This window comes from Leopardus geoffroyi, chromosome B1 (genome assembly GCF_018350155.1).
Source record: "Leopardus geoffroyi isolate Oge1 chromosome B1, O.geoffroyi_Oge1_pat1.0, whole genome shotgun sequence".
NCBI classification, from domain to species: domain Eukaryota; kingdom Metazoa; phylum Chordata; class Mammalia; order Carnivora; family Felidae; genus Leopardus; species Leopardus geoffroyi.
This window is the reverse complement of record NC_059327.1, coordinates 59436019-59454548: the sequence shown is the minus strand read 5'-3', so window position 1 is coordinate 59454548 and position 18530 is coordinate 59436019. Positions and strand designations below refer to the sequence as shown.

Genomic DNA, 18530 nt, shown 5'->3' with positions numbered 1-18530 from the left:
TCACAGGTTACTTTGTACTTTTTAATTTAAATGCTGCATATTCTACTTGTACCTGCAAATCTGTAGCACCCTAGTTAAATATGAGTAGCCCTCGGGAACTGGACCCTCCCTTACCTCAAGCTCCAGCCCAGAGGATTCATTCCTTCGGGGCTGCTTCCATTACACCTCCGGCTTCCATTCCTGGCCCCGGGGAATGTTGCCCTGGAGTCAGAGTCATTGGACATTTCTTTTTAGTCTATAAAGGAAAAACAATCATAAACCGGGGGGGGGGGGGGGGGGGGGGGGGGGATCATCCTGACTTGGCAGCCAACATCTCCATTGGCCTGGGGGCGGGGGTGGGGGGAGTTAAATTCTTTCCCATTATCAATTCTTCCTGAAAGTTCTGAGAAAGCCTGATTCATTGCTGGCTGCCCTTGGAAGGGGCACCAGAAAGATGCAAACCGAGGAGGGTGGCCAGAAGGAGGGGGCGGGAAGCTTTGGCTAACCTGGGGCCGCTAGCTTAGTTAGGCTCGAGCCACGCCTCCTCTGAGGACTCTTATTTTGAAGGACCATAGACACAAGCCTTTCAGAGATTCACTGAGTCACACAGCGGTGCTGTGCAGCTCCGTATAAAGCGCCGGTACCTGCTGGTGGCCACAGCCCGCTGAGCCGGCAGGACTGGGAGTAAAGGAGCCCCGGGGCCCCCGGCTCTGAGACCCGAGGTAGGCGCGGGGGGAGTTGGCCCCTGGACTGGTAGAAATGTATGAATTAAAAGGAGCGGAGGGTTCGGTGGTCGGCGAGCTAGGGTGGGAGGGCTTTAAAAGTGGACGAGGGGGTGGGGAACAGCGAGGCAGAGTAACTTCTAAATGCAGACTTTCCACCCGAGGAGGGTCCTTTCACGGAGCCCTCTCCCTCCCTCCCCCATGCCTGATCAGAGCAAGAATCACTGAAAACAGTTCCAGATGGGAATTTTGCTGCATCTTAACAGGATCGGGACTGGAGATGCTTTGCTGCCACGGATGATCCCTCCCTCATAAACTTTTCTGGCCCCATCCCTCGCTTATCGTGGCCCCACTCAAACGGGGATCAAACCTGTTGTGGAAGGGCAGAGAAAGCGAGGCTGGCGGAGAGTTAAGGGATGAGGGGATGACCTCATTCCCTGGCAGCTGGAGGGGGATGCAGCGGGGGAGAAAGGGTCCATAGGGTCCGTTCATCTGGAGCCATACCAGAGCACTGCGCCCTTGCCCCTCCCCAACCCCATCCCCCTTTCTTTGGGGGAATTCACCTCAGTACCATTCAAAGAAAGTTTGCTTGTCACTTGGGGGCTTTCCCCCGATCAGGGTGCAGTGGCTGGAAGGCAGTAGGCTGGTCTTGCGAGGCTCGCCGGTGGAGAGGGGGTCTGCAGCTCCGCCCCTGCAGTTCCCGGTGGGAGCTGCTTTGTTAGCTGCTCTGGGCGGGCGCAGGCCCCTGGACGTGGCTGCAGAGTTAGCGGCGTGCAGCGGCGGCCACGGCGGGGCCAACGAGAAAGGGTTCTGTGAACGGTCAGGCTGGCCCACTCTGGTATGCTGTGTGTTCAGAAATCTGCAGAGCTGGGAGCTGGCCTCCGGAGGAAACGGACCCCACCCTGGGTCTGGGGGCTTCTTCCCTGTTTGCCTTATTTAACATTCGGGGAGGTTCTGTCTGGAATGGTGAGTGGTTCTGACTCCAGAATGGGAGAGTTTGGCCACTTGAGCCCTGAGTGAGGCTAGCGAGTTTTGCACTTGCTGGGGACTGAAGGGGGCGCACAGGCATCTTTCCACTCTGCTGAGCTGGGTCTTGCTCCAGTGGCAGGCCTGGACCAGCCTAGCCAAGTTGCTGGTCTGCAGGCCAAACACCAGGAGGGTATGCATTTTTCAGACCCGGGAGTCTCTAGAGCCCCGTGCTAGCTGGATCTACATTTTGATTTGTTGTCACAGAGAACTAGTATGAGAAAGGCAGACATGAACGGACCCGATTTTTGGAGGCGTGAATTGAAAAACTAACCATCACACCCACTCCCCCACCTCCCCCATCCTCCAAGGCTCAGCCTTGGTCTCAACCAACTTTGGAAACTGCCAAGTTTTGCCTTTCAGGACACCTTCTTAGTTGTGTTATGAGGCTCCTGTCAGAACTGCATCAACAACAGCCACTAAGGAAAAATTGTCCCACTAATTGTCCAGGCATTTTGGTTTGGTTTGCTTCTGGAGCTCACAGCACATTAGCTTTTTTACTATACTTTCACATCCTCAAGGAAAGGGGATATTATTTGCAAGATCTGACAGACTTCGATTTCGTGATAAGTGAATTTTTCCTCCTAGTCTGTATACATTGATTGATACGGGCAACAGTATGAAGTATACGCATCCGTATGCCTTAGAGTGAGTGCCTTCTTGTACTTTGAACAATAAATGTATGCTAAATAGGCAAGAGTTATATAATCAGCAGGTATTTCAACTAATTCCTGAGCTTTATTTTTTATTTATTTTATATAAAATAAGATTTATTTGATACTTAGCTTTTTTTGTCTTTAGAATGAGGGTTGCCCAGTGCCCATGCCACATCCATTAATCAGAAACTAGGCAACTACAGCAGATAACAAACGTGCCAGCATTCTAACCATCTCTTCAGCTGTGTGAAAACTTGATCGGAGTGACGAGCATGGGTAGATGGTTAAGAAAGTAACATAGCTTTCTTTTGGGGGACTGTTGGAATCCATGAGTCCTAATTTGACAGCTCGTGTAATAAAGTAGCTCACCTGCTTTGAATAGTGTAATGACTGCATGTCCAGTCTGTCGCAGGTGAGGACATTGACTAAGTAAACAATAGAGAAATGTCCTGTGTGGAGTAGCCCTGGTATGCTTCAGTATGTCTTTGTGTGCTCTAGTTGACTTTTAAGACTTTCTAAGATTAACAGAATGAAATTTAAATGCCACTCACCACATTGCACTGTGGTCGATCCCAAATACCGTACAATATTGTCATCTCTGTAGAAGGGCTGTAGTATTTGTCCTACTTGGAGAATAGTTGCTTCTTTCTACCCCCCAAAATATTATTTTCCCTAGACTGTAGTAATTCTTCTACTCTACTATATTTGAAACAACTATGTATTACTGAAATTTCCTGGAAATTGTCAAGGAGTCTGCGCTGCTCAAGGTGGTAAGGATATTATTTCAAGAGGAAGTTATTAATCTGTTCAACAGTTGTTTGATTTTTACTCCCACTTTCCAGATCTTTTTTCACAATCATTGAGAACTGTAAAAATATGTATTAGACACCATCTCCCCTTCGGTGTATGTTTCAACATAAACAATTTCATATCAAAAGGTATTGTACTTTTTCAACATTTCTTTCAGAAGATCCAGATAAACATTGGGTAATTAAAGTTCACTATCCTTCTAAAATTGCCTATTGTTCGGTATCTTGCAAAATAATTCTCTTCAAGGAGATTGGGGGTGGGAGGACAGACACTAAATATAAGCTTTAAAAATTAAAGTTATGTTAAAAGAGCACTCAACTCTTTTTTGAAAGTTAAATATATTGGTTCATCCTACTAATTAAACACATCAAATATATTGGTTCATCCTAATAATATTCTTTTGAGACACAGAACAAGAAGTGAAATTCTACCAGACTTTAAAGACAGGTGTAGAGAACATAAGAGTGTTGTCCAGGATCATACGAAGATAAAACTGAGGCACTTAATTCTGCCTAGTTCTATGTCCCAGGTTTCTGGCTCTAGAAAGTCCCTGTGAGGCTGCACTAATTCAAGAGCTGTTTTAAAAAGGATTTTGTCAAAGGGTAAAGAATTAGAGGTGTTAGCTGAGAAAGGTTTCATCCAAGGAGATTTTATGAATAACATTCAGTAGCCCAGTCTTGTAGGGAAGGTCTGGAGATACGGTGGAAGTAAGGAAAGCCTGAGGTGCCCAGGAAGGAGAAACACCATTCTGATACCAGGGCGTTTACAGCTTTCTGCCCAACCCCACTAACTACTAATGGCACAGACTTCTTCCTGAGCAGTAAGTCTTCGCTGTCTTATGGTTATGTGCTTTAGGGTTAACCGTAATATGTAACATATGCCATTCCAGTTAGGCGAGCTCCCTTACTTGTATATTTTGGATAACGACTGCAAGGACAGAAACCGAAAATGTGGGATGGTTAGTTAACGTCTGTTCCCAGTCTCCCACTCAATGAGCATTGGCCCAACTGCCAAAGCTTCACCACTCTGGGAAGCTAAGATGGTGATTTTCACAGTTTGGCATGGACTTTTGGAAGGCATAAAGGCTTATTTGATGGAAAAGATTTCCTCCTGAGGGAGAAGCTGCCATTTGCAGACAAGGTGTGTCAGCCAGAAGAAATGAGCAAATAACCATTTTCTGGTTTCTATTGGCAAAATGTTGCATTTTTTTTCTCTATGTAAGTGTTAAAAATAGATTCATAGGAAGACACACAAAACCAAGTAAAAAGAATAGACACTGAAGTTTCACCAATGGGAGGGAAGAGAACTAACTTTTGTTAAATAGCTATCCCTAACCAGGCTCTGCCGGATGCGTCAGATTCTTTTGTTTGTTTGTTTGTTTGTTTACTTATTTATTTTGAGGGAGAGAGAGTTTGCAAGCAGAAGAGGGGCAGAGAGAGAGAGAGAGAGGGAGAATCCCAAGCAGGCACCTCACTGTCAGCACAAAGTTGGATGTATGAATTCACAAATTGCAAATTCATGACCTGAGCTGGAATCAAGAGTTGGACACTCAACCAACTAAGCCACCCAAGCTCCCCATGTTATGTTCTTTTACCACACTCAGTTCTCAAAAAATTCTCTGAGCTAGACCCAACACATTTCCTGGTATTACAGAACTGGGATCAGGTACCCCATCCAAATAGAAACGAAGTTCCATTCGACTACCGTACGTAAGACTCTTCAACTTGATCCTCCTTTTCATGACATTTGTGATATCTTTGTGAAATTGCCAACCCTACTGAGAATTAGCAACCCTCTCCTTTCAGACGGGTTAGATTCTGAATGTGGATTTGTAAATTAGTTGCTGGGAATTCTGAACATACTTTTTTATTGAAATTATGTCCCACTTTGTGGTTAGGTTCCCAGGACAGCCCAGAAATCATAGCTGAAATATTCTGCTTTATTAATAGTACCATAGAACTGAGCCACTATATATAACATGGGTTTTGTGGGAACATGCACTCAAAGCTCCGACTTGATTTTTTTTCCCAAGGTTTTTAATCCTAGCAACAATGGCTGAAAGGACCCCACCTTCTCTTTTTCCATTTAAACCCTAAAGGGAAAATAAAGGTACGGAGAAGTACATTTCCTTTCGTACTCCCCTTGGGCTAACAAGAGACCCCACCCTGGAATTGCAGAGCCACGGGAAGAGAGGGTCCCAGCAATAGCTGTCTTTGTAACAGCAGAGGGGGAAGAGAAGAATGGGAAAAGGGCCCAGGCAGTAGGGCAGAAGTGAGGCCCATTTGTTAGCTATGGGACCTATTTTGGAGGGCCAGTCAATGCGAGGTGCCTACTGGTTGACATTATTTCCTTACTGAACATATTTTTTACCATAGAACCTCAGTCTAGACGTTAGTACTACTGAGTTGTATTTCATTATTTTTATTTTTATTTATTTTAAATTTTCTTTTTTTTTTTTTTTTAATGTTTTTATTTATCTTTGAGAGAGAGAAAGAGAGCAAGCGGGAGAGGGGGCAGAGAGAGAGGGAGACACAGAATCCGAAGCAGGCTCCAGGCTCCGAGCTGTCAGCACAGAACTCAATGCGGGGCTCCAACTCGTGAACCGTGAGATCATGACCTGAGCCGATGTCGGACGCTTAACTCACTGAGCTACCCAGGCGCCGCATATGCTCATTATTTTTAAAGTCAGGATTAGGTTTTGAATGGAGTCTTTAATAATAGGAGGAAAACATATTCATAGACCTTTTCTTTTTCTTCTTGATGCCAGTCCACCAAATTCCCAAACAAGTACCTGTTTGGGACTAGGTAAACTTAGCGTAACCTTGAATGCTAATGTATAATTATTATATTGTAAGTAACCATATAATAAGAACCATTTGTTGGGCACTTCACACCAGAAAATGTGCTAAAATGTTTAACACACTTTGTCGCTTAATCCTTAACACAATCCCACAATCCCACGGTATTGTCAGCACCGCCATCTTAAAAATGACAAAAGGGAGATTTCAAGAGGGTAATTTGCCTGGAGTCACATGGATCAGAAATGGCAGGGCTGGAGCCTCATTAATTTGAAGATCCTTGAGCAAGTGCCCTGCGAACTGGCTGGACTCTGGGAATAAAACAGTGGACACATCTGCAAAAACCCCTGCCCTTGTGAAGCTTCTATTCCAGTGGTGGGATGGGAGACAAACCATAAGCACACTAAACACCCAGTGCTTCTGGTGGAGTTATGTGTTATGGGGGGAAATGAAGCCAGGGAGGAGGACAAGGAATGCCAGGTGGGGGTTGCAGCTTGATGAGACAAATATAGCAGAAGAGTGGCTCAAAGTCCACAAGATGAGTCCAGGAGTGCTGACACAATTGTTTCTCGCAGCAAGCCATATTATTTTGTAACACCAAATGTTTGAGTGTGTGCCATCTTCGTCAGTCACTGAATACTCCATCAAGCGATTGGGGAGGGATCCAAGAACAAAGGATGAAGGGCTTGACATCGTCTGTCCAAAGGCCAGTGGGATCTGGTGCACAAGCAGAGCGCTTGGGCTTTGCAAACAACACAGAGGTGGCCCCATAGTCGCCCTGGGAGGAAGGCAGTCTGCGGGCCAGAGGCAAAAGTGGACGGAAGAGATGGGGAGCTCATGGCAGTTCTCTACTGCGTGTTTCTGTTTTTCTCAGTGAACTAGAAAGCGTGGTCATCAGTTGAGGGCAGGGGGAAAGAGCATTTGAGGGAGTTTTGAGGACAGAGGAAGGTGTGAAACAGACACTTGGGAGAGGAGAAGCCTGAATTTGGCTGGAGAAATGTACACACAGGGTCTGCCTAAGGTCAAATTCTGACTCAACATCCACAATATACTGTACCTCAGAATTCTGAATTCCGTAGTCATGAGAAGGACTGTCTTACTGTTTTTTTCTTTACACATCACTTCAGTGGAACAGAGCCCTGCACTTAGTATATGTGTGGTTTGTGTTGTTGATTGGCTGCTGTAATAACCTACCTATGCACTTGTCCAGAAATTTCTTTTTTTTTTTTTTTTAAAAATGTCCTATCCTAATCACATTCCACTCTGAAATGCTCAGATACATACACTTCCTAAAACAGCACTGGTATACCAATTTATTCTATTCCTGATTATTTCACTGAGTTAATTTCTTTTTTTTTTTAATTTTTTTTAATGGTTTTATTCATTTTTCAAAGACAGAGAGCTACAGAGCGCTAATGGCAGAGGGGCAGAGAGAGAGAGAGGGAGACACAGAATCAGAAGCAGGCTCCAGGCTCCGAGCTGTCAGCACAGAGCCTGACGCAGGGCTTGAACTCATGAGCTGTGAGATCGTGACCTGAGCCGAAGTTGGATGCTTAGCCGACTGAGCCACCCAGGCGCCCCTCACTGAGTTAATTTCATCTCTCTAACATTAAGACTGAGTTTTTTAGACTCTGAAAGAGCTCTTAATGGTATGCTTTTTTTTTTTTTGTATTACCTTGCAGTGGCTACATAAATCAAACCTCATCTTTACCATATTATGCCTTTGTTGAGTGCAATAAAGATGCCTTCTACTTTTGTATCACTGCTGGGTGGTTAGCACACTGCAGGGACACACTATAGGTAGTCAGCTGGGAAACAGGAAAACCAATTGCAATGGTTAGAATAATGCAGGAAATAGATATTGGTGGTCTCAGCTAAATTAGTGGTAAAGGAAGTGATTGGAGTAGTTGGGTCCAGGCAAAGTTAAAAGATAGAATTGACTGCACTTGTTTGGTATTGATGGCATGCAAAAGGTAAGGGAGTGTGGGATCCATCAAGGATTCCTCCCAGGGTCCTGCCAGATGGTGGCTGGATAGGGCCAAGAGGGACAAGAGGTGAGACAGCTCTGAAGGAGGGGCAAATTTGGTTTTGAACCTACCAAGTGGAGGTATCCAGCAGGCAATTAGATGCCTAGATCTGACGTTCTGGGAGATCAAAGTGGGGACAGTGAGTTGGCAGTTATCTCCACAGGTGGTAATTAAAGCCTTGGGGGAAGATGGCTGCCCCAAAAAGAGAGTGAAAAGAGAAAATCTGACTCAGTATTTGGCGGGGGGGGGGGGGGGGGGGGGTGTGTGAAGATCCTGTCATTTGACTAAGCTGTCGTCTGCAACATCTGCCCAGTAACAGAATATTGAAGTTAAGCATATCCCAGTGTAAACCCACAAATGAACTAATTCAAAACTGGAGTTGGAAGAATTTGTAGTTTTTCTTGATCAAGTCTCATTTCCTACTTGTGTTCATAACCATAAATGGATGCATTTATATGGAAGGTGATAGGTGGATTAAAAAAAATCTATTTTAGGCACTTATTAATAGAGTGAATCCACACGTGCTCCATACTTTTCCTACACCTCACATCACTGTGCTGTGTAACAGAGTGTTGGAGCACATACTGTTCACATCAGCAACCACAGATCCATCCCAGCAAGTGACTGGAGATACCCAGGGACAGTAGATAAGGAGCTGGACCGTGCCTCTCCAAGGGGAAGCTTGTATTTGCAAGAGACAGTGGTACATAAGAACTTGCGAATCTCCTTGAAAGGCAGAAAAATCATGTAGGGATAAGACGGCAGTTGTCCGAGTGCAGGCTATTCCTTGGCCCATCTTCACAACCAGCAAGAGTTGTCAGTTTGCAACACACAGAATTCTACTGTTTGCTGTCAGTGCATCTACTTTTCCAGAACTCTTCAAGGTGGTGGTGGATGGTCAGGTAAACCACCAGGTACGTGAAGCTGTCAGACCTTTTCTGTACTCAAGTTGGCTTCCTTGCTTCAGGAGACAAATAAGTGATAAAATCTGGCAGTGCACCCGAGGAAGTTACTTGGAATTATTTTATATTTAGAGATTTAGATCCCGGCCCATCACAAGCATACCAAGGTTGAGACTTATGAAATCCATTTCTTTTGATAAGGGCCAAGTTCTCATTCCTGTAAAAAAATACCAGGGCTTTTGCTGCATCCCAGTAGGGTTGGTGGGTCGGGCAGCTGTCCTTCCCTCCGCCCTACAGATTAAAAAGTATAAAGTGTGTAATTGGTTGACTCTGAAGGTGCAGTTATCGTAGGAACTTGCACCTCCTGACTCCCAACTCTGTTTTTCTTTTCAGCACACCAAGCATCCTGAGATGCAAGGTGATATTACCACCTGAAAGTGTGCACTCTGGGCAACTACAGAATTTTCTGAAAGCTTAAGCACAGATGGCAAATCTGGCAAAGTCCGTTTAAGAACGCTGATTACAAGTTCAGGAGGAAAGGTTTTCAGGGTAAATGCTAAATGCTTCAAATCCTAAAGAGCAGTTTACCCGGGAAAAGAATCCAACGGAAGAATCCGGTTGGGTTACCGAGGGAACCACACAATGACACTTTCTGCAACTTGGCCACCTGCCCTGGCCGGCAGCTGAGGGGAAAGTGTCACAGTGGTGTTGAGTGGACGGCTCAGCCATGGAGTGGCAGTCACTGTGTACCAGGTGCCCTGGCTGCTCCGCGTCTGTCCCCGCTGTGTACCTATAATGTCGGGAGCTCCCAGGCAGGCGCCAGGTGACTTCTACAGCTCGGCTTCGAGCTTGACCTGCCTGGTGTTTATTGTCTTTCTGACCATATCATTTTGATTTTGTCTACTCATTAAGCCAAATGCAAATCTGATAATGAGAGAGAAGGCTTATCAGATTGGACTTTTAAATAGTGGCTCCGGTTGCTTCATTTTACTGTAATGTTCTACTTACATCTATAATCAGGTCGCCTTTCAGAATGACATTGATAATGAATGATTTCACAGCCTGTGTGGTACGATAATTACTGGGTCACTGTGTTTGAAGTAAGCAAAATAAATTATGTAGCGTTCACAGAGTAATACAGTACATTGTTAATATTTACTCATTTGAAGAATTAGCAAAGAATATGAGGAAGACTGATTATCTTGAGACAAAGTTTGGTGATATGGTTGGCTCTGCTCTGAAACGTGGGTGTAATTTTCTCTTTCACTTGATGGCTTTAATGGATTCTCTTCTGACTTTGAGCTAATCAGCTCATCCTTTCATTGCTGCTTTTGGTCTGGCTTCAGATACCATATCCCTTCTGCAGTTTTCATTAAAAAAAAAAATCGCTTTTGTTGGCGAGAGGCATTCAACTAAAATTATGAATCAGAAAAATAGGGCATTCTAGCTCTCGGCAGTCAGATTAAAGGTTAAAGTATTATGAAACCACAGGATCTGACTGAACCTGTGGGTCATATCCTGGCAAGGTTGACGTACACCTGGTGTTCTCCTTGACCACCCAGAAATCTGCATCGTGGTGTAGTTGTCTTAAGTTGTCTTAAGTTGTCTGCATCTTGGTGTAGTGAGGCTCAGAACTGTGTCAGTGACTCACAGGCCTGTTGCTTTCATGCTGCCTCCTTTTATTTTCTGAACTAGCTGAGGAAATGGCAGTCATCCCGTCTGTCTTCTGATGTGCTGGGGCTTCTCGCTCAAGCTGTTCACAGCCAGCCGTCTTTTCCCAGGCAACCCATGTTGCCGCTGGGTCTCTGCTGGCCTCTCATTAAACAAACGACTAAATGAGGTGAGCTTCAGTATCCTTAGGTTTACTCTCCCGGTGCCATGTAAGGAGAGAAACAAAAGGGCATTCCCGTCCAACTCGGTCTCTTTCCTCTTCATTTTCTTTCCATGATCTCTTGGAGGGCTTGATTAAAACATTTAAGAAGTTGATGATTTGATGGGTTGTGATTCCCTAGTCTTGGAGAAGTAGAAAGCTGTATCTCAGACATCAGTAAATGACACATTGTTGTTTACATCATAAGCCTGAGCGTGATCAGTAAAACTGTATTAGATGTAAAAGCTTCACAGAAATCCCAGGTGCCAGTTACGCCCCCCCCCCCAAAAATGATAGAGATGTTGAAACAAATGTGTGATTGTGTAGATATCATAGTAGTCAAAGACCAGGGAAGTATATAATGTCATCTGACCTCACTCTAGCTTCTGTGGCTTTGCCAGGAAGGGATTCTAAAGGCAGTAAGGTTTACCATCAGTAGGCCATGTGGCATAAATAAAAGACTTCCTTACAAACGTTTTAGAATTTTGTATGCTAATTTATATTTCAGGACATAATACCCTTTGGGTATACTGTAATTTGGAAAACGGAGGATAATTAATGAGTTGGAGCAACCCCTGAGCTAGGGTAACAGAAAGTTTAGCTTGCAAAAATCATAGGTTCCATCTGGTCAGTTTATCTTCTGTTTAGCTCAAGTCAGAGGAAATTTACATAGTTTAAAAAGAGCATTTATAGTTTACATTTGATTTTCAGCGATCCCAGTCCCTAGACCTCAGGATAAACAGACTGCATATAGTACTTATGTACTGTGTGAGTTATGTTGACATAACGCTGCAGCCATAGCCCATTATTCTAGGTAATAATTATACTATAATCAGAAAGCCTTCCCATTGTACAGTGGTTTTGAACTGTACATTAGTAAATGCTTTTGCTGTTTTAATAGTCAAGTAGGTTCATCACATGAATTAGAGGTCTTCCATATTAGGCTTTTGGAGACACAGCCATCCTGGGGAACACATGAGGTCTTCGAGAAAAATGGAGCCTAACTGAATGCAGAGGCAAGCAGAGTAAAGAATTCAGTCAAATGATGTCATCCCAGAGAAGCAAGCCCATGCCCGAAAAACTGGCAGCAGCTTACCCATACCAGGCCACCTGAGACATTTCCTGGGCTGGAAACAATGTTACGGAAATGGAACTTCCCTGCCAAATTTACCACACCTTGCCCAAGCATGGGTACCTCTCGTATTGCCTCAAGAATAATCACAGCTTTACAGCACATCTACCAAGAACTTCCGTGAAAGTGAAGAAGGAATCAGTCATGCTTGTAATTTAGCAGACTAGAGGACAGTGTAGATGTGCTTCCCCTGCCCATTAAAAGTGAGGCTTTTAGAGGTACCTGGGTGGCTCAGTCGGTTGAGCATCCAACTCTTGATTTCAGCTCAGGTCACGATCCCAGGGTCATGGGATTGAGCCCCACCCCGGGCTCTGTGCTGAGCATGGAGCCTGCTTAAGGTTCTCTCTCTCCCTCTCTCTCCCTTTCCCTCTTCCTCCCCTTCTCCCTCTCCTTCAGCCCCTACCCCCCACTCTCTCTAAAACATAAATAAAAATAAATAAAAATAAAAATGAGGGTTTTACAGTGTGCATTTACTGTGAACTATTATCCATGAGAAAGTAATGTATCTGGCTGTGAGAATCAAATAGCTTTGTCTTTTGTTTGGTTTCAGACCACAATTCCTCCAGAAAACAATGACTACATTACCATTAAAAATTAATAATCATGACTGTGCCTGGAAGTAAAGGTTGCTTTTTTTTTTTTTAATGTTTATTTATTTATTTTGTGTCTGTGTGAGAGAGCCCAAGCAGGGGAGGGGCAGAGAGAGAGGGAGACAGAGAATCCCAAGCAGTCTCCACACTGTCAGCACAGAGCCCAGTGTGGAGCTCCAGCTCACGAACCATGATATCATGACCTGAGGCGAAACCAAGAGTTGGGCGCTTAACCGACTGAGCCACCCAGGTGCCCAAGATTGCTTTTGACTGGTCTTTCTCTCTACCCAAATCCACATGAATAGCTTTATTCATTCATTCAATAAATATTTAATGGTACTGTTAATTTTCAAAGTGTTGTTATGTACATTCTATATTCTTACAACAATCCAGTGAAATCCTTTTTATCCTTTAAAAATGTCACATATATATATGAATATATATGTGAAAATTCATATATATATATATGTGAAATTTTTAAAGGATAAAATACACACACATATACATACATACATACATACATACATACATACATACATACATACACACACCTCTGTTTTAGAGGAGGAAAAAACGAACCTTGAGAAGGGGAAGTATTTCCCAGAGTGGTCAGGTAGCATAGAGCTCACTCACTCAGCTTCCCTCACCGTGTCCTAGACTCCACTCACAACCACATGCCCTCGATATACAAGACTGTGTGACTGCTGTGGTATTCTTTAACCCATAGAATTCTAATTTTATCTAAGATTTATTAGAATATATGAGGTAAAAAAAGTTGTGCCACAGGGACTTGAACTAAAACATCCTACAGCAAATTTTCCCTGCCAACTTCCTAATAAATGAAGGGTGAGTTCCAAACACTAAAAAGTTACCATTGGAGTATGACATGCTTTAAAATCTTTCCATATGCTTTTTAAAAAGCTAGCAAATAAATCCGGTATTATTCATTTACTCAGCAAACACTTACTCGATGTGTCCTACACTCAGCAGGTCCCCGAATGAGTAAGGATACGTTGGCCAGGCCCTCTCTTAGGTTGGGGGAGACACGAGCCCGCAGCAGAATGCATTGGTGAGGCCTATGCATTGAAGCGGATAAGGGGATGCAAAGCCCTCAAAGGAAAGGGTGCCTGTTCAGCCCCAGAAGTACCAGGGGAAGCTTCAGGAGACAGCTGAGACCTGACCGCAGACCAGTCTGAAAGAAGTTGAAGGTGGGTGGAAAAGGCAGCTTGGCTCCACACCCAAAAACTCAGAGGTGGAGAGAAGGTTATGTGCCTGGAGGGTGGTGGGCACTTATATGGCTGGAGAGGATCCCACATGGACGGAGCTGGGGAAGGCTTCACCAGAGAGAGACAGGCCCTGCCTGTCACACTGAAGTGTCATGGGAAGTATGCAAATCACTTTTTCTGTGAAGGGATACAGTCACACATTGGTCAAAATATATCCTATATGTCTATATAATGTGAGAAATCTTTCTAGATACTTTTATAAAGTATTTATTTTAGTATTTTAGGGCCTGTTTATCACTTCTTACTAACCCCTTTATTCTTCTTTCAGTAACATTATCTGATTTTGATTACCCATAAGACAGGTGGTTATGAGTTTAAGAGACTCCAAAATCATAACTTTCTTAAGAAAGATTATATAAAGAATTCGACAAATGTTGGTGGGAACTGGAGCCATGGTTTTAAATATTAACGTGATGTATTCTTCCAAAGGACTTGAGAGTCCTTTTCAGAGTGATTTGTGACAAACTGTCAGAGGTACCACAAATTTAAATTAAAGTAGTCTGAATGAGTGAAGCTGCCTCTTCCTGTAGTTGGAGATAGCAAATAGTTGTTCCAGGATCGTTGTTCTTGCTCCTCTCACTTCTTTCCCTTCCTGGTGGGCCCTTTGGCCAGTTCGTTACTAAATTATCTGCTCTAACCTGAATTCAACTACTAATGCTATGACTTCACTCTTAAAACACCTCATGAACCAGGTATAGCACAACTGGTGAAAAAGCCTCTAGTTTGACAACACATCCTGATTAGATCTCTTCTTCAAACAGAACTTCCTGCACCCTCCCTCCTTCCCTTCTCCAACAAAATTCACTCTCTTATCACGAATGTGCAGATATTAACTTGTACATTTGGTGCAGTTTTACACCTCTACACACTTTACCACTTTCATTCTTAGATATAAGATCCAGACAGGAAAATACATTGGAGTGCTCTGTGGATCCACTGTATGCAGTCAAGGTGAAGATTCAAGTTCATACGTCATTTGTTTTCTCATGTTTTCTTTTATAACTTGAATAACTGAGAGCTAAATTTTTCTATTTGATATGTGTAATGTAAGTGGCTGTACGTACCTGGTGATCATCTTAAACCTAAGGCCTTAAATAACAAACAAGGCATCAGCATCCATATTAGTAATATCTGATCAACAAAGAGTTTCCTTTATAAGAGGGAGAAAGAAAGAAGAGGCGCCTGGGTGGCTCAGCTGGTTAAGTGTCCAACTCTTGACTTCAGCTCATGTCATGATCTCACAGTTCATGAGTTCGAGTACCGCGTCGGGCTCACAGTGCTGACAGCATGGAACCTGCCTGGGATTCTTTGTCTCCCTCTCTCTCTGCCTCTCCCCTGCGTGCGCGCACGCTCTCTCTCTCTCTCTCTCTCTCTCTCTCTCAAAATTAAATAAGCATTTAAAAAAAAAGAGGGAGAAAGAGATACAATTATTTTGTAGTTGTCTTATGTGAATTTTAAGTACTGGTCCTGTAGGGAGAGCGGGTCTGGGGCATAAGAGATAACCTTAGGGAGCAATCATGTGGAATTTGTAGCTTGCTCTTTGCAGGTGGCCTGTATGTCATGATAGTGAAACTGCAACAGAAAGAAGATTTATTACAGTAATTAAAGTGACTGGTTGTCATTCAGACTCCTATAAGGCACAGTCTACCCAGAGTAAGCTAATGGTCTGTTCATTGCAAGTCTGCCAGTAATTAAAGACTATTCTGAAAAGAAGAGATTCTGAAAATGTGGTCCCCATACCAACAAGATCAGCATCACCTAGAAAACTGTTAGCAATTTAAATTCTTGGGCCCCATCCCAGATCTACTGAATCAGGAACTCTGAGGATGGGGCCCAGCAATCTGGTTTCTCAACCTTTCTAGATAATTCTGATGCCTACAAACGTTTGGGAACCAGTCCTGTAAAGGAGTATGTTGTTCCTTAAATAAGTAAGATTTGAAAATGATGATCTACCAAATGCCAGGACGTCCATTTCTTACCCAAAGCAGTACCTTCATTTTTGGCTGGCCGTATTACCGCGAAAAAATGTCAATTTGGCAATTAAGACCAAAGCCAAACAAAGTTTTAATGCTTGCTAATGAAGAAAAAGCCTGAAATTAGTGGACTAGCTAAAAGCAGACTGGCTTTCAGAACTGCCCCATCTTCCATCCTGGTTTTAAAGGCTTCTTAATTAATTTGAAAGTTCAGTTGGAAAAAGATCATCTATTCTTTCCTCCTTTTTCAGATAAAGATACAGTCGTAAGATCTTTTTGAGGGCAGTTTGCTGCAATCATTGAAATGTAAAATTCACATACCCTTTGACCTGACAATTTCTAGAAATTTTTCCCACAGAAAACTCAAAACAAATATGCAAGTTGTGCAAGGATCGTCATTGTTAACACTGTTTGTACTAATGAGTACTTGAGGAGAACATGTCCGTCATTAATGAAGAATGGCATATCTGTACTATGGAATGCCGTGAGGCCATTGAAAATCGTGAAGTGCATCTGTGTGTGCTGACGTGGATGGATAGCCATGATACGTTGTTGGAAGATAAAAGATCCCTGAGGGAAAATGCTGACACACGATCCAATTTTTGTGGACAAACAAAAATCCAAACTATAAACATATATGTGTTATATGTACTTATATTTGCATAGTTCTGGAAAGAGAGCTTTAAAGTATTAACAGTGGTTTTCCCTGGTGGGTGGTGATGGGGAAGGATTTTCGCTTTTACTTTATTATTCAAGTAGTTTCACTTTCTTATACTTGAATTTCCCACAATGAGTATGTATTCCTTTGGGGACAATAATTAGGAAGAAACTAACTCCTCAGAATATTAAGAGAGAGCTAATTAGCAGTAGAACAAACTCTGGCACCCTGATCTCCTACTTCCCGATAGGTGTTGCTCGGCATTATTTTTCACTTCCCCATAACAGAGTTACTCAGAATTTTAGAGCAAGAATGTAGCCTAATCTACTAATTATACTTGTAGGAGACTGAGCCTAGTGGGGCTGAGTGATGGAGAGGGGTCTCCTCAGATTGTAGCTGAGGGAGGAAGCAAGTAGAGGCCCCTTCCCAACCCCCTGGAGACATGAAGGTGAATCAAAGTAAAGGGAGGCTTCATGCTTGAAATTCATGGTCACTCTTGAATATGAGCCTGCCACTTTGTCTCCTCTTAGGGCCTATCCTTGATGGGTTCCAAGACTAATAACAAAAGCCAGAAATTTGTGTAATTTAAAGATTGAATGTACTTATTATCTTGGTGGGTGGTGACTGGAAGCCAGGGCTACTGAGCAAGAACCAGGATTCATTAACTGCCTTTCAACCTGGCAAGTATGCCATATAGAAGGACCTGACTTGGAACTGCTCTCTTCTCCCACTGCCTCTCCCTCTCATCTTAAAAGAAGGCTTCTCATATCATTACAGATGATAAAATAATTTGAAGAAAATGTAAGCAAACTCAGTATAGGAAAGAGACAGTACTGAAAGCAAAAACTCCAGGTAGTTGTCAAACTTAGAATTAAGCTCATCGGAGTTCTGAGTTCTGGTGGAATTCAAACCCTCAATATGGAATATACTTTCGTTCTGTACCTTTAGTAGTAGAAAGGAAAGGCTTAGATTCACAAAATGTGTTTTGTGCTGAATAATTGTCCTGAATCATAGTCTTTAGCAAAGGAATGAGAAGATTCTACTCTGTGACTGTATTTCATTTTTGAACTTCATCAATGTCAAAGCCCCTTGGAACTCTTATTTCCGGAAGAAAGAAAGAATTTCAAGGTCTTTGTTTTCCACTGTGATTTGTAATTTTATTAATTTCTTGAAGTTTATTTCTTTAAAGTTTATTTCTTTTGAGAGAGAGTGAGGGAGTAGCAGAGAGAGGGGGAGAGAGAGAATCCCAAGCAGGCTCTGCACTGCAGCACAGAGCCTGACAAGGAGCTCGAATTCATGAACCCTGAGATCATGACCTGAGGTGAAGCCAAGAGTCAGACGTTTAACTGACTGAGCCACCCAGGCACCCTTGTAATATGATTAACCTCTGAGGTCACTGCAGACACAAATGAACTTCCCCTTAAAATGTAACAGAAGAGTACTTTACACTCAGTAGAGAGGGGATAGGTTATTTTGCAACTGTTCCTGTAGGGTGTAAGAAGGTTTTTTTTTCCCTTAAATCAGAGTATACAACTCAGTCCTCAGCATGAGAGCCACTTAACATCTGAACGTAAATGAGTCCAGTGTATTACAACATTCTCTTTTCATTCTCGGCTGCAGCCCAACCCCTGTTATAGTATTCTTGAATGTATTCACGTTCCGACCGGGCACGGCAGTAGACTTTCGTCCTTATCTTTCCTTGGCAACTGATAGCGTCAGAGGAAGAGATAAGCCGCCCCTGGAGAACTGAGCCATAATGGGTTCCAGACCTGGACATGCCCTCTGCGCAAGCATTTCTTTTGAAGACTCGGGGTTACATTAAGTGTTTGGGAGGTTTTGTTGTTTGCTGCTCAAGCAGCCAGATCAGATTTGCTTCATTGTAGAAACTGCAGCCAGAGACGAGGTATACATTTTTAAGGTGATCTCTCATGCTCCGGCGCACTTAGCTGTGGAAAGGAAAAGGAGGAAGGAGGAGACAGTATGTTTTGACATGTGACAGTTTCTGTAGCAACGCTGAATTCACGGACAGGGCTGCAGAGAACCTGATGTCTGCTCTTAAAAGTCTGAATTGAATTCCTACTAGATTCTGAGATCTTAGAAG

General features: G+C 43.3%; 1 protein-coding gene and 1 long non-coding RNA gene across 6 annotated transcripts in view; both read left to right on the top strand.

Annotated features, from left to right (window-relative positions):
• Positions 1–18530, top strand: part of PALLD (palladin, cytoskeletal associated protein) — a 408001-nt gene that overhangs the window by 318817 nt on the left and 70654 nt on the right. The gene's annotated exons all lie outside the window — the stretch shown is intronic.
• LOC123590413 lies at positions 380–12858 on the top strand. The gene is made up of 2 exons (XR_006708751.1): positions 380–701; positions 11734–12858. It is a non-coding gene; the product is annotated as an uncharacterized LOC123590413 (long non-coding RNA).